This window comes from Amblyomma maculatum, chromosome 7 (assembly GCF_055883805.1).
Source record: "Amblyomma maculatum isolate TAMU_Amacu chromosome 7, ASM5588380v1, whole genome shotgun sequence".
Classification (NCBI taxonomy): Eukaryota; Metazoa; Arthropoda; class Arachnida; order Ixodida; family Ixodidae; genus Amblyomma; species Amblyomma maculatum.
Window position 1 is genome coordinate 84550116 of NC_139350.1, and position 14491 is coordinate 84564606.

At 43.5% G+C, this 14491-nt stretch overlaps 1 long non-coding RNA gene across 1 annotated transcript; it reads right to left on the bottom strand.

The window, feature by feature from the left end:
- Positions 1–294: 294 nt before the first annotated feature.
- Positions 295–14228, bottom strand: LOC146183781 (uncharacterized). Its single transcript, XR_014708801.1, has 4 exons — positions 13938–14228; positions 11116–11231; positions 6257–6403; positions 295–793 (listed from the first exon to the last, which is right to left on the bottom strand). It is a non-coding gene; the product is annotated as an uncharacterized LOC146183781 (long non-coding RNA).
- Between the last annotated feature and the right edge of the window lie 263 nt (positions 14229–14491).

The window sequence follows — 14491 nt, forward strand, 5'->3', positions numbered from 1 at the left end:
CCTTCCCCTTGTCCTGCCAAGCGCCCAGCAGCAGTTCCTCCGACAGAGGCCTCTTGTCTAAACGCTTCAAGGAAGCAGCTCGCACATTTCTTTCGTTCGCATACTTGTAGCTATTCGGGAATCTATTCGTTATATATGTGGGGAACCACCTCAAAAATGGTGTATATTCACGGACTCGAAGACTGCATTACAAACTTTGGAAAACTTCTTACGCCACACTGCCTATCAGTCCCTGGCACTAAACATTATGGAGCTCATCACATCTGCCCAGCTGCAAGGCCACATGATAATGGGACCCTGTTGTCTGTTGTACAATTGTGTGTTGTAAGTTGCTACCCTGTCGTCTGTAGTACTGTTCTGTCGTCTGTAGTATTGTTGTCTGTTGTGTGTAGTGCTGTTGTCTGTTGTACTGTTGTTTGTCGTAAAATGGGACCGCTGTTTGTAGTACTGTTGTGTGTTGTATGTCGTAACATTGTGTCGTATTGTTATCTGTCGTACATTGAGTATTGTGTAGAGGCATTGTTTTTCCGTCGTGCCTCCAGTATTTTCCGCGGCAGTGTACGTCCTAAATCTGTGGCATCTCTTCAATTAAAAAAATTTAGATTTTGCTTTTATTCACATATAATGCTAGAGCAGTGCACACGTGCCTCTACAAGGCATCATGCTTAATTGTGAAATAAAAGCATGCCTTTATGTACGGAGTATAAGTAAGAACTGGGACATATATGCAAGGCTACTTATCCACTTTATTATTGTCAGCTGGACCTGCCGCAGACCACGACCACCTTTGAACCTGCATGGAAGCAAGGAACACAAAACATAAGAATCAATTTAAAACCCATAAAGAAGTATAACCTGCTTCCTGATTCTCAAAGCTAGTTAGCACTCATTTAGTCAGCATGCCGACAAAACATATAATTTTTAATTGACGTATGTTCCAAGGTCAAAGCTGCTAAATGCCTACATTGCTGAAAGAAAAGCAACAAGAAAAACAGGCAAGAGGAGAAAACATTGGAGTAATATTCCACTGAGTAGGTTGAGAATTAAGCCTCATACCGCAAGTGTACTGCTCATAAAAGGCCCCTTCGTCTACCATAGACAGCAAGGTACTCTGCAATGTTACAATTATGACACAACCAATTACTGGATAAAATTCAGAAAAATGTTTGATTCCACCATGTTTGTTTCAAAAAGGGCATTTAATTTTCCCCAATTCTCATGCAGTGTCAGCTACAGAATAACCAAATTTTTATTTTCACAAGGTGAAATAACTGGAGAGAAATTCTAAGTGCATCCTTACAATAGACATTCCTAGTAATTCCGCCACGCCATCGAGTGGCCACGCAAAGCACCCTGGGAAAGCGAAGTGTTGTCACGCTCACGTCTCTCTGACTGTCATTTCTCGGGCTAAGTTTTCTCTGCTATCTTGGCATTCTTGCTGCGCTGCTGCTTCCCGCTGTTTTCTTTTTTATTGTGTCCACCATTCCTTTGCATCGTGTTGCCCAGTTCGATGTTGCATTCTAAATCCATGGATCATCAGTCAACACAAAGTCTGACGTTCGCCCACTGAGGCTCTCCATAGTGGCACACGAATGCGCAGCAGGAAACCCTTCCCCCCTCTGTGCCGTGCATATCTGGAGCCCAGCAGTGGAACAACTTGGAAGGGCGTAGATGGATGCCATGGTCACGACGCGTTCGATGTGGCGGCGTGAACCCCACACGGCAACCTTGGCTTTACATGACATAGTGAAGCTTTTGCTTCAAAAGTCATGGAAAATTGCAAAGACTAGTAGCTAATTATCAAAGCAATCCGGTGCTTGCTGAATTTTGCAAGGAAGCACCACCAATGCACACGAGAAGACACATGACAGCGGAAAGCAGCGGCACAACACGCTAACATTTGCCAGCAGCCGACGCGAGAGGCGATTGCTTCTTCCATTGTGCTTTGCGCAGATCTGCCAGAGGATGGCGCGGCACTTAAATTTGTGTAACTGTGTTATGACGGGCCATTTCTGACTAGTGCGATTAGCTTAGCAAGATGGAGCAATTTGTAAAATCATTATCCAACTCTCCCCATTGGATGGATGCTACATTTAAAAGTCACTGACTGCTGATGAGGCAAGTCTTGGCAGGTTTGAAAAAATCCATGGTTAAGCTTTACTATACAGTTTTTGTTCATGGCAGAGATAATAAACCTGGCGTTGTTTTCTGTTACAAGTTGCCCTGCACTCATCTTAGTTTATAAAAAACGTGAGGCATGGTATCAACTAAAAAATAGAAATGAATGCGAACCATAAAACTGAAAAGGTTTATTTTTAAAACTTCGGGGACAGCGAAAATAAAAAAAGCTAGAGAATATGCATTTCAGTTTTTTTTCTTCTTCCGTGGTTTGACATTCTCAATCACGGGATCTTATCTTGCTCACAACACTCACAAAACTATGTTTTAATGTCTGCGAAACTGTAGCTGGTGTGCGATGGCAGCTCCGAAAGAGCTCAATTCAAAGTCGTGACTACAATCAGCCCATGCTCAAAAAGCCCAGAAATGAGCACAGTACGAAAAAAATGTTGATTCAAAAGCAAATATGCAGGCAAGTTACAGTAAAACCTCGTTACAAGAGACACTCAAGGGACCCGAAAAACATGTCTCTTGTAACCAAAAATTCTAAAAGCACCGTGCTTACTGCACATCAGCATATAAATGCGTTCACACACATTAACAGGAAATTATTCAGGAAAGCTTGAAGAAGTTATTCATACTAGTATGTATTTTTGTGAGTGCAGAGTGTATTCCTTCCCAAATTCTGGAGGTGAAGCACTTCACTTTGCAAGCCTTCTTTTTGCTTTAATACCTTTGAGGCACTCTTACATGCTCGTCACCCTCAGATGATTCACAAAAATGTCTCTTATAACAGTGTCTCTTGTAACGAGATTTAACTGTATTAGCAAAGAACACTTGAGCGAGCATATCTTAGGCCTGTGATTATGCTTTCTAGGGACTGGCAATGACAGATATTAGATTATACATTTCATGCGCAGTGCAGACATTATAGCATTTCAATGTTCTAGCATCTGTAAATGTTAATTTTGGCAGTCTTGGCCTCCAATGCGATGTTATGGAATTCAAAATCTAAGGTTGCTGCATGTTTCCTGACCTGCCGCGCCCCCCAAAAAAAAACAAAATTACCTCCTCCACCTCAAAATATATTTTCACAAACACAGAAGCCATATTTGATGGCACCTCTGTCTGACGATGGGAAAGTGAGTCTATCAACGAGACAGCACAAAAACAACCCTGCTAACATGAATGGCCCAACTACAAAAAAACCTCCAAGAGCCGCACAAAAAAAAAACCAACTAGATATATCTATTAGAAGCATGCAGCACTTAAAACTCAGTGTAGAAGCATTGCTCCAAAATCACAAGCCGGCCCTTTTCGCAGTGCGACGCAATAGAAGTGCTGCCTCGTTACAAATGGCCACATTGCTTTAGAGGGATGCTTCACTGCACGGACCGTTGCCTGTACAGTGAAGCATCCTCAAACCACTACGGTTCAGCATACTCGAAGCGCGCAAAAGCACGTCGATGCATGAGAAAAATAACGGGTAAGCATTACGATGGCATGACGTCATCTCAAAATAAAATAAAAGGCCAGTGATGCATGCTGCAGTATATGAAACATCGCAACTGGTCATATCACAACAGAAAGCTTTCCCTGCATATGGCCAACTTTTGCGTCTAGTCGGGGCATTTTGGCGCAATGTGGCGCACATTTAACGAATTTCGCACTTATGGCGCAGCAACATGCAGCTGTATCAATAAGGCGCAGTTGGCGCAGCTGTTACACCCCTGCTGTTGTGCCTCCACTGACTAAAAGTTATGAGTGCCCTTCGGGCACCACTAGATCAGAAATTGGCACAGAAGCCCAAGAAAATTGGTCGAGTATATTGCGATGCTGGCAATATGCATACAACAGCAGAGGCGAATGCAGATTCCAGAGAGAAAACAAGTGTGGCTACCGTATTACTAGGAGGTTTAGTAGATACGAAGGAGCCGGCCCCAGAGGAGAAAGACGAGCATGTGAGTCAAGATGGCTCAGAAAACGGCGAGGCCAGTAGCGATAAGATACCAATGTCAAGACCCACTATGTGTTTAGCAGAGGCAGAGCCTGCGGTGCTGTTCCCAACCATAGCTACCACCGCAAAGTTACATGTAGCTTTAGCAGAGGCAGACATTGTCAATGTCAGAAACACACAGTTGTCATTGCTATCCATCGCAGGGGATTAGAAAGATGAGAGAAATATGCCAGATGATGGCCAGGCCGGCCAGCGGACACAAAAAAATCCTGCCAGTTGAATGTTGCAGTACCAGAGCCGGTGAGCCCTGAAGAAGGCCCCAAGATCATTCGGAATGAGCGCCTCCAGCAATGAAAGTGAGATCTGCATTTCGACCACAGCAGGTGCCACGTTAACCAAAGGAGACGTTGAGCAGCCAATGCAAGCGCCAGGAAGAACAAACAGAGTGCAAGAAGCTTGCGGAAATGTTAGTGGTACACCAGCTATTTCCTTGCTGCAGGAGTTACCACCGATAAGTGGTGACACACTTATCGCCTGGCGGCCATAAAACCTGTGAGTGGGGTCGGGTTTTTGTGGCGCTACTTAACATAAAGTTAAAGTACTGTGTTTTCCTTTTAGATATGGAAAAGGATGCACTCATAAAGCGAAATCCGGAGTGTGGGCACAGTGCCCGAGAGTCGCTGGCTGGAGCTAATCTGTGTGATATTGCACTCACGCTGGCTTGCCCTGCGTGGTGGCTTCCACAGACGATGGCGAACTTGTGGGGGAACAGCGTGTTGCATGCAGTAAGCGGGGGGTACCAGAGGGGCGGTGAAGCTGTTTGTGCATCTGTGCTGCACCCCACACACCAATGGCTTGCCTGTCACTCGTGGGTTACTAACATCTTCAGATGAGCGGCACTGTCGAGGGAGCACATTGTTTTGCTTGCCCTACGAAGGGATATTCGCAGTTAATGAAGGGTATGCCTTCTGAGGCATATTTTAAATTACGGTTCTTAACTTGTTGGGAAACTGCAGGCAGCATTTGCTTCTGCAGAGCCGAATTCAGTGTGCATGCTGCAACGCGCTGTGAAGAAACACGAATGTTTTCAATTCTCCCCCGAGCGCTCTGATGGCCAGAAGCCTGCTCGTAGGAGTTGGCAGCTCTTAATTTTGTTCTGCAATGTATTCAGTTGTCTGTCAAAGCCTGGCAATAAAAATGAAACCAAGCGACAAAGGGTGAACATAGACCTCACACCAAACAAGCAAACCGAGGTATTCATACCATTTCTCTAAGCCTGCCTCATGTTCTACGTAAACTCGTCACCAGCAGTGACTGTTGCCAGATGCAGAAGTGTTTTCTGCCATTTTTCACAGCCACCTTTTTTATCCCGCCCGCAAAACAAGTTCCAATATACTGTTAACATTGAGGTTGCTGGCAAAAGTTTAGAAGACTCAAGATGAAAAACTGAGCATTACACACTTCAGCACGCAGTTTTCAGGCAAAAAGTTCACCTTAATCTCGCTCCCATATGTACTTGCACTGCTTCGAGTGGAGGACATATTCTCAAAGAGACCTTGTCGAAGGAAACGCCGAGGGGCGTTCATGAATCTGAATTGGCCCTGGGAAGGAGGAGCAGCTGTTTTCTCTACTCAGTGGAGTGGAGGTGGAGTGTTGAATCAAGGCGCGTTTTTGAATGCAGGTATTAGTAATGTCAACTGATGCAATATTACTTCATAAGGATCACTGCATTTTGCCTGTTTACTGTAGCAGTGCCATGCAAATGACAGCAATGGGCAACACGTCATGTGGGCAGAAGCCATAAATACATTCAGTACTTCCCTATCACACTGAACTGCTGAGTAAGCGTTCTGATAACCTGTTCCCACTGCCTCTCCTTATCAAGACATCCACCAAGCCACGTCTGATGTTTTTACCGGAGCTGAGATACAGGCATGTGAAAGTACTGCTGTGATCGTTTTGGTGTGACTGGCCTAGTGTTCCTTAGCTGATGTCTGGACACAACTGGTCTCGTTAACATGTCATTTTGCTGAAAATGCTCAGGAGACTCGGCAATAAAAAATGCAGCACTTTAAATACAAGGACAGCAGACTGGAAAGTGTGAACAGTCACATTTTTGAGAATGTCGGTTTAAAAATGATTGTTACAGTTCGAAATGTTAGGAAGCAACAAAACACTCACCTCTTCCTTTGGCTTTGAGCAATGCCTGCTGCTTTCAACCACTCTGGAGCCCTGAGCAGGTGCTTCTCTAGATGTTCGAAGCTGAATTCCTCTTTCATCCTTGGCCACCTCTGCTACACGAAATCCCCCGGGGATAGCCGAGAATTGCTGAAAAATAGCAATACCAATGACTATAATATAGTATGAAGACCTGAACAAGGGTAAATGGGGCCCACCTCAGTTCGCAGATGAGCCAACGTTTTGACAAGTGGACTTGTCTTCATCTGGGCAAAGTGATCATCGCTGGCAGGGGTTTAAATATGATTTTGCTTCCGAAGAAGAAAAGCTGGGGAGGGGAAAGTGGGTGCAAAGAAAGTAGGTGTGAAGGAGTGGGGAGGAGAGGATGGGCGAGAAGAAAGTGGGTCATGAAGTGAAAGCAAAAAAGAAAAAAAAAATCTTCAGTATGTATTTATCAGTTTGGAACCAAGGATTCTGTGGCCCGCAAAAGTAAAAGCAGCAGTACAAGGAAAAACTACAATACCGGGTAGGTGATTAGTCACCACTTAAACTGGTTTGGTACAGATATGCCTTACAAATGGACAGGCTATGCAAACGGCCCTGATAAGGCATATATCTAGGGGGACAATTCTTAAGAGGTAGGGGGAGGAAAAGGGGAGTACAAAGTCACAGGATAATAACCACACAGTGAACCACAACCGACCAAAAAAAAAATTTTAAGTATGTATCTCAACCTGGAACCAGATTCTGTGGCCTGCAAAAGAAGTAAAAGTGGCAGTACCAGGAAAAACCACTGTACAGGATAGATGATCAGTCACCAGAAATATTCCTGCTGGTTCCAATGTTCTAAATTTATGAATTAGATATGCATTGGAACCAGCAGGAATAAATATATCTAAGGGAACGTTAGAATCCCTTAGGTATATTCCCTCTGCATCATAACTATTCGGGAAAACAATCCCAAATAGTGTAAATTGTACAGTTTATTCACACCACATGTACACTCTAATCCCTTCCATAATAGCATAACCTTACATGTTCCTCTAAACACATTTTCTCCTTGTCACTTGTTGCTTGAATTTCTCCTCAAACTTTTTTTATGAATAATATATTTTTTTTTTCATGTCAGTTGTGGTTCTCCCCCCCCCCCCCCCACCTTTGTGGAAAGATTTAGGAATTGTCCCCCTTAGACATATGCCTTATCAGGGCCCTTCGCAAAGCCTGTCCCTTTGTAAGGTGTATCTGCACCAAACCCGCCTAAGTGGTGACTAATCATCTGCCCGATACTGTGGTTTTTCCTGGTACTGCCGCTTTCACAGGCCACAGGATCTCTGGTTCCAGGTTGAGATACATACTTAAAATAATTTTTTTTTTCTTTCACTTCATAACCCACTTTCTTCTCACCCATCCTCTCCTCCCCACTTTTTCACACCTACTTTCTTCGCACCCACTTTCCCCTCCCCAGCTTTTCTTCTTCGGAAGCAAAAGCATATTTAAACCCCTGCCAGTGATGATCGTTTTGCCCAGACGAAGACAAGTCCACTTGTCGAAACGTTGGCTCATCTGTGAACTAAGGCATACCCCATTTACCCTTGTTCAGTTCTTCTTCAACCGTGCAAACCCTCTTCTTCCTCTCATTCTACCTATAAAATAGTAAAGCTGTCAAATTCATGCACTCAAAATAAAGCTCTGCTTTGCTCTTTTTAAGGCTCAGTCATCATCAGTGAATTGCTTTTAGCACTTCTGTAAAAGAATACGAGATCCAAGTTGTTTCCTGCTTTGCATCCCACAATGCAATGACATCACAGAAACAATGCACACAGCTTTACTGCTTTAGATGTTCGCTCTGAAGAGCAACATGCAAACACAACTTCCTCTAATTTGAAACATTCAGCAGTACTTAAGAAATAGCTTCATGCAAACTATGACGACTTGTGAAAAACTGCTAGTTATTCGTCTGAAGCATTCAAGGGCACCAAAAAGCACAGCACATATAGAAGAAATTGTAAAAGAGTGTGAATAACAAATTACTCTTTTTGCAAAAAAGTATGCATTATATGCTTTTTGCCACCACATGTGCAAAGAACGCATCAATGTATCAACTGTGGCATAACAGTGAACTTTTAAAATGTTGCGCTGAGCCTTTCACCATGGCAAATAAGTACTACGGACACACAGGTTACCTTTCTTGCTAATATAGAAGGCTTCAATAGGTTTCTGCGATTCTGTATTTCTGCTCATAACAGTAGTACACATCACCACAGCATGCCTTATGGGACCTCACAGGACAAGATCCAATGTGCTGTGGTAAATTAGAGACCATTTTCTTTTGCTCAATATTTCACTTAAGTTCCCAGACTCCCTCATTTGCACAGTGCGTAGTTTGTCCTGCATAGGAATGGCTGCTTGAGAGTGAAACTCGTACACTACCATTTCTGCATGTTTCATGAATGACCGTCTATTGTTGGTACCAAAACCTCTTTCGCCTTTTCCGATGTGACAGCAAAGACCACAGCTTCATTGGAGATAAAGAGGGAAGTGGACTGTCATGCATGCTCACAGCAATGTTCAAATTGTGGGACAGCTTAGGTAGATATTGCATAACTGCCAGTCTCGCCTTTTCTCAAGGATCCTGCTACGCAATGCTGGTGAGGGAAGCTGACGCAAGTATGCTGATAGCAATATTTGAACAGCAAGTATAAGCAAAGCACTGAGTGCTCAATGAATCAGGTATGCTGCTGTTTTGTTCCACATTAAAAAAGGGGCTCCTTCTAATTGATTTTCAAATAGATAAAATTTAGTGAAAGGAATGAGTGACTGATTTATTTTTTTGTGAATCTGTGATCAGTAAGTCATGTGTCCCCAAGCTCCATTCTAGTTTTCAAATTCAATTGGCTAGGCTGACTTCAGCTGGGGTCCATTGTTTGCTTTTGAAAGGGGTTACAAAAGACACCCAGAAGTGACAGGCTGTAGAAGTTGGTGCAGATGAGCCTAGAGAAAAGGTGAGACCAGTAGTGACATACCCGCACATGCTATCCCACAATGTAAACAAGGTAGTGAGCAGGCATGACATTCTGCTAGTCTTTTTAGCCCCTTCAAAGCTTGGTTGTCTTTCCTCTGGCTTCATAAAAGGACAACTAAAAGAAAGAGGCTCTGGTAAAAAGCTTCGATGTCCATTCAAGAGATGCGCTGACTGGTCAGTATATGAGTTGCCCTCTCGTCAGCTCATTCTTATATAGTAAACACTGGGTGTCATGTCACTGAGCAAATCAAGGGACATGAACAGATTGTTGAGCAACAAAAAGTGTAGTACAAACTGCCAAACCATTTCTGATCTTGACTTCATGCTCTTTAATAGCATCAAGATAAATAGTCTGTCAGCAAAAGGTATCAAGCTACCTAAAGACGAGCTGGAAACAGTATTGTGTGACTGGGTTGCAATGAAGAGCTGAAATGATTTTCTTTTCGAGGACATGTTCTATTCCATACAATATTGTGCATATGCCAAGCACAGTTTAAAAGCAGACAACATGAAAAAGCCCAGTCACAGCTTGCGAGTTGTAAAGGTATTGCGACAATGTGGGCTTAAAAGGAACAGCTGCTGGCCAATTGCATGCTGCTCGATTCCTTGGAGCTGCTAAGAAATAAGCAGCGCCTCGGATGTAATGAATGCTTGTTTCACATCTAGGTTCTCATTACCTAACAGCAAGACCAACTGCCCTTTTAGAAGATAAAGCGCAACAAAAGGAAGCACATAAAAGGAATGATAGGATATACATTTGATATACAAACATGCTGCCCTATCACGTTTTACTGTAATACTGGCAACTCTTGAACATGACGATGCCTTGTGGGATGGTGACCAGTTGGTTACACTTATAATAGCCCATAGGTACAGTTGCCAGTACGGCTATTTACAGCGCTCAACCGAGGCGCATTTGGCTGCACCGATGGCATCTAGTGGAAACAACTGGTTTCGAATAGCCTGCATCTGAGAATGTGCTGACATACTGATGGGAGTGCCTTCACGTCTGTGCCTAGTCTGTATACAGCTTTTACCACATGTGACTGTTCACAAAGGTGCCGCAGAAACAGAAAACAATGTGTAGCTAGAGCATTCAGGCATGCATGTGCTGTATTAAATATTTGTGTGCAGCAACATTAATACACCGCATTCACTTTTGCTAACACTCGTCAAATGTATTATTATTCGTAGTGCAGAGATCGTTTCCTTTTGGTAAGGAGCAAGTCCCCAATATGGTTTAGCTTGATATTTAGATAACTGTCACCTACTGTGTCATAAACGTGATGATGACATTAATGGACAAGATAAAACAGCTCAAGGAACCTCTATCAGTGTGGGGATGCATGATAAGTGCACACTATCATAAAAGAAGAATTATTGGCAGATGACATCCATGCAGCCCAAAGTACACTATCTGAGTACTCTAGATTGCCATGCTGATGACTGCACAATCAAGTTGCTCCCTGGTTGCAAATCATAGCCATTTGCATGCCTTTTTGCAGTGTGAGACCTAAATGCTCAGCAAATCCCCCCAGACGCTGGCCATTTTGTGCACTCAGACTAAAAGCAAATACTTTTTGAAAACCCACATGTCACGACGTTATTCATGATTTGTATGTTTTAGAATACTTTCATCCGAACTGCTGTCCAGCAAACTGGCAGAACATATTAAAACACTCATTAAGCAGCACAAGAAGGGTTCTCTTTCAATCAGTTCATCCGTTCTGCAAAATTTTAAAACATTTCACACTGATTTTGTGATGTCAACTGTCACGTATTGCTACTGTGAATTAAGCACGGCTGCTTCAATGTGCAAAAAAAAAATCTCCGTACTTACGTCTTTTCAAAACTGCCATGAACCGGTAATTGCATGGAAAGCCGCCTCACAGCAGGGCTGTGAGACCTGCCGGTGCTGCTGCTGGCGAGGGCTCCTGCTTTGCCTGCATAATGTGACTTCGCGACAAAAAAAAAAAAAAAGGATTAGAAGTAGAGCTCTTTGACTATGTTCGGAAACTTCCTTTGAGCCTTCCTGCATACGGCTGACAAACAATGAAGGGCTTTTCACATTGATTTTGTAATGTCAACAATGAAAACACGGGGGCCAGTTGGTTGATCATACTGTGGAATACTGCGCTACTTGATAGACCGAGGACACGTTCATTCGTGTGTTGTCCTTCACCTGTCCCCCATCTAGCAAATAGCGCTGTATTCCCCAGTTTGTGATGTCAACGGTCCCTTATTGCTACTGTGAAATAAGCACGGCTGCTTCATTCTGTAAAAAAAAAAAAAAGATCTGAGTAAGTATGTCTTTTCAAACCCGCTATGAACTGGCAATCGCATGGGAAGTGGCCTCGCAGTAGGACCATGAGACTCCTGCTTGGCCTGCATAATGTGACTTTGCAAAAAAAAAAAAAAATTGAAGTGAAGCTCTTTGTATGCTGGTTCGGAAACTTCCTTTGAGCCTTTCTGCATATGGCTGACAAACAATGAAGGGCTTTTCACATTGATTTTGTAATGTCAACAATGAAAACACGGGGGCCAGTTGGTTGATCATACTGTGGAATACTGCGCTACTTGACAGACCGAGGACCCGTTCATTCGTGTGTTGTCCATCACCTGTCCCCCATCTAGCAAGTAGCGCTGTATTCCCCAGTTTGTGATGTCAACGGTCCCTTATTGCTACTGTGAAATAAGCACGGCTGCTTCATTCTGTAAAAAAAAAAAAAGATCTGAGTAAATATGTCTTTTCAAACCCGCTATGAACTGGCAATCGCATGGGAAGGGGCCTCGCAGTAGGGCCATGAGACTCCTGCTTGGCCTGCATAATGTGACTTTGCAAAAAAAAAAAAAATTTAGAAGTGAAGCTTTCTGTATGACTGTTCGGAAACTTCCTTTGAGCCTTTCTGCAATTGGCTGACAAACAATGAAGGGCTTTTCACATTGATTTTGTAATGTCAACAATGAAAACACGGGGGCCAGTTGGTTGATCATACTGTGGAATACTGCGCTACTTGATAGACCGAGGACACGTTCATTCATGTGTTGTCCTTCACCTGTCCCCCATCTAGCAAGTAGCGCTGTATTCCCCAGTTTGTGATGTCAACGGTCCCTTATTGCTACTGTGAAATAAGCACGGCTGCTTCATTGCGTAAAAAAAAAAAAAATCTCAGTACATATGTCTTTTCAAACCCGCTATGAACTGGTAATCGCATGGAAAGTGGCCTCGCAGTAGGGCCATGAGACTCCTGCTTGGCCTGCATAATGTGACTTTGCAAAAAACAAAAAATTAGAAGTGAAGGTCTTTGTATGCTGGTTCGGAAACTTCCTTTGAGCCTTTCTGCAATTGGCTGACAAACAATGAAGGGCTTTTCACATTGATTTTGTAATGTCAACAATGAAAACACGGGGGCCAGTTGGTTGATCATACTGTGGAATACTGCGCTACTTGATAGACCGAGGACACGTTCATTCGTGTGTTGTCCTTCACCTGTCCCCCATCTAGCAAGTAGCGCTGTATTCCCCAGTTTGTGATGTCAACGGTCCCTTATTGCTACTGTGAAATAAGCACGGCTGCTTCATTGCGTAAAAAAAAAAAATCTCAGTACATATGTCTTTTCAAACCCGCTATGAACTGGTAATCGCATGGAAAGTGGCCTCGCAGTAGGGCCATGAGACTCCTGCTTGGCCTGCATAATGTGACTTTGCAAAAAAAAAAAAAAAATTAGAAGTGAAGGTCTTTGTATGCTGGTTCGGAAACTTCCTTTGAGCCTTTCTGCAATTGGCTGACAAACAATGAAGGGCTTTTCACATTGATTTTGTAATGTCAACAATGAAAACACGGGGGCCAGTTGGTTGATCATACTGTGGAATACTGCGCTACTTGATAGACCGAGGACACGTTCATTCGTGTGTTGTCCTTCACCTGTCCCCCATCTAGCAAGTAGCGCTGTATTCCCCAGTTTGTGATGTCAACGGTCCCTTATTGCTACTGTGAAATAAGCACGGCTGCTTCATTGCGTAAAAAAAAAAATCTCAGCACATATGTCTTTTCAAACCCGCTATGAACTGGCAAGTGCATGGAAAGCGGCCTCGCAGTAGGCCATGAGACTCCTGCTTGGCCTGCATAATGTCGCGGAAAAAAAAATAGAAGTAAAGCTCTTTGTATGACTATGTTTGGAAACTTCCCTTGAGCATTTCTGCATGTCGCTGACAAACATTGAAGGGCTTCCAAATCACAAGAAAACGCAAGAAAACGCGTCAAATTTTGAAATGCAAACAGTAGTTCCTCACGTTTCACGAGTCCTACACTACAATCGATGTTTCCGGCATTACCTTGAAACGCACATATTACTTGCGCAAGAGAAAACTAAGCTCCGTTTCCTTTCATTCAGATGTTCATTATTTTAGGCTGAACACTGACTTCGGCATTTATATCGAACTGCTAGTAGAAGCACTTTATTAAAAGGAACTGCAAATAGCGATACAAATGTTCTACGAACACTGGGTTGTGCAAGGTGCACCGAAGAATATAACAAGGACCATCGCTGCGCTACGCAGTTAAATCTAAATGAGGTATCCAGCCACAGATGCTCGCGTACACAACAGTGCATCGCAAGCGTTGCAGCACAGGCAGAACAACTACTATAATGAATGCTTTACCTGCAAATGCGATGACTTGCCTCAAGTGCTTCTTTTCCGGTGCGGTTCGAACCCGGCAGACGCTTGCAACGTTGAACGTGAACGCATTGCCAGGTGCGTGGGGGCTTCAGCGCTTCTCAAGCGTTTGACGTTTCCGCTATATCAACCAACAACTCCAACCGTATAGAACACTGCACGCTGGACGCACAAAGCAAAGTGCAGCAATCATCGACGAACACAAACACCGACTTTAGCGAAGTATTTCAACTTCAAAAACGAACAACTGACATTACGACGCCGCCATGCCGCTGTTACTACGCGTCACGCATGGATGGTATTAGGAAAGTAAGTGCAGCAGACTACGTTTCAGCGGCTCCACTCCGCCACTGACGAACAACAGGGGGCGCTAATGTCACCTAGCAGAATTCGTCAGCAAATGCAGTTTGTAACTGCCAATTTTCAGCGTGCCAGACCATGAAAGTACAAAAAACTATTTCCGATTTTGTATCCAGCGCGTGACAAGCATTTTAGGTACAGAATTGTTACAAAGTAGACTTTACACAAAAGTAAGCTGC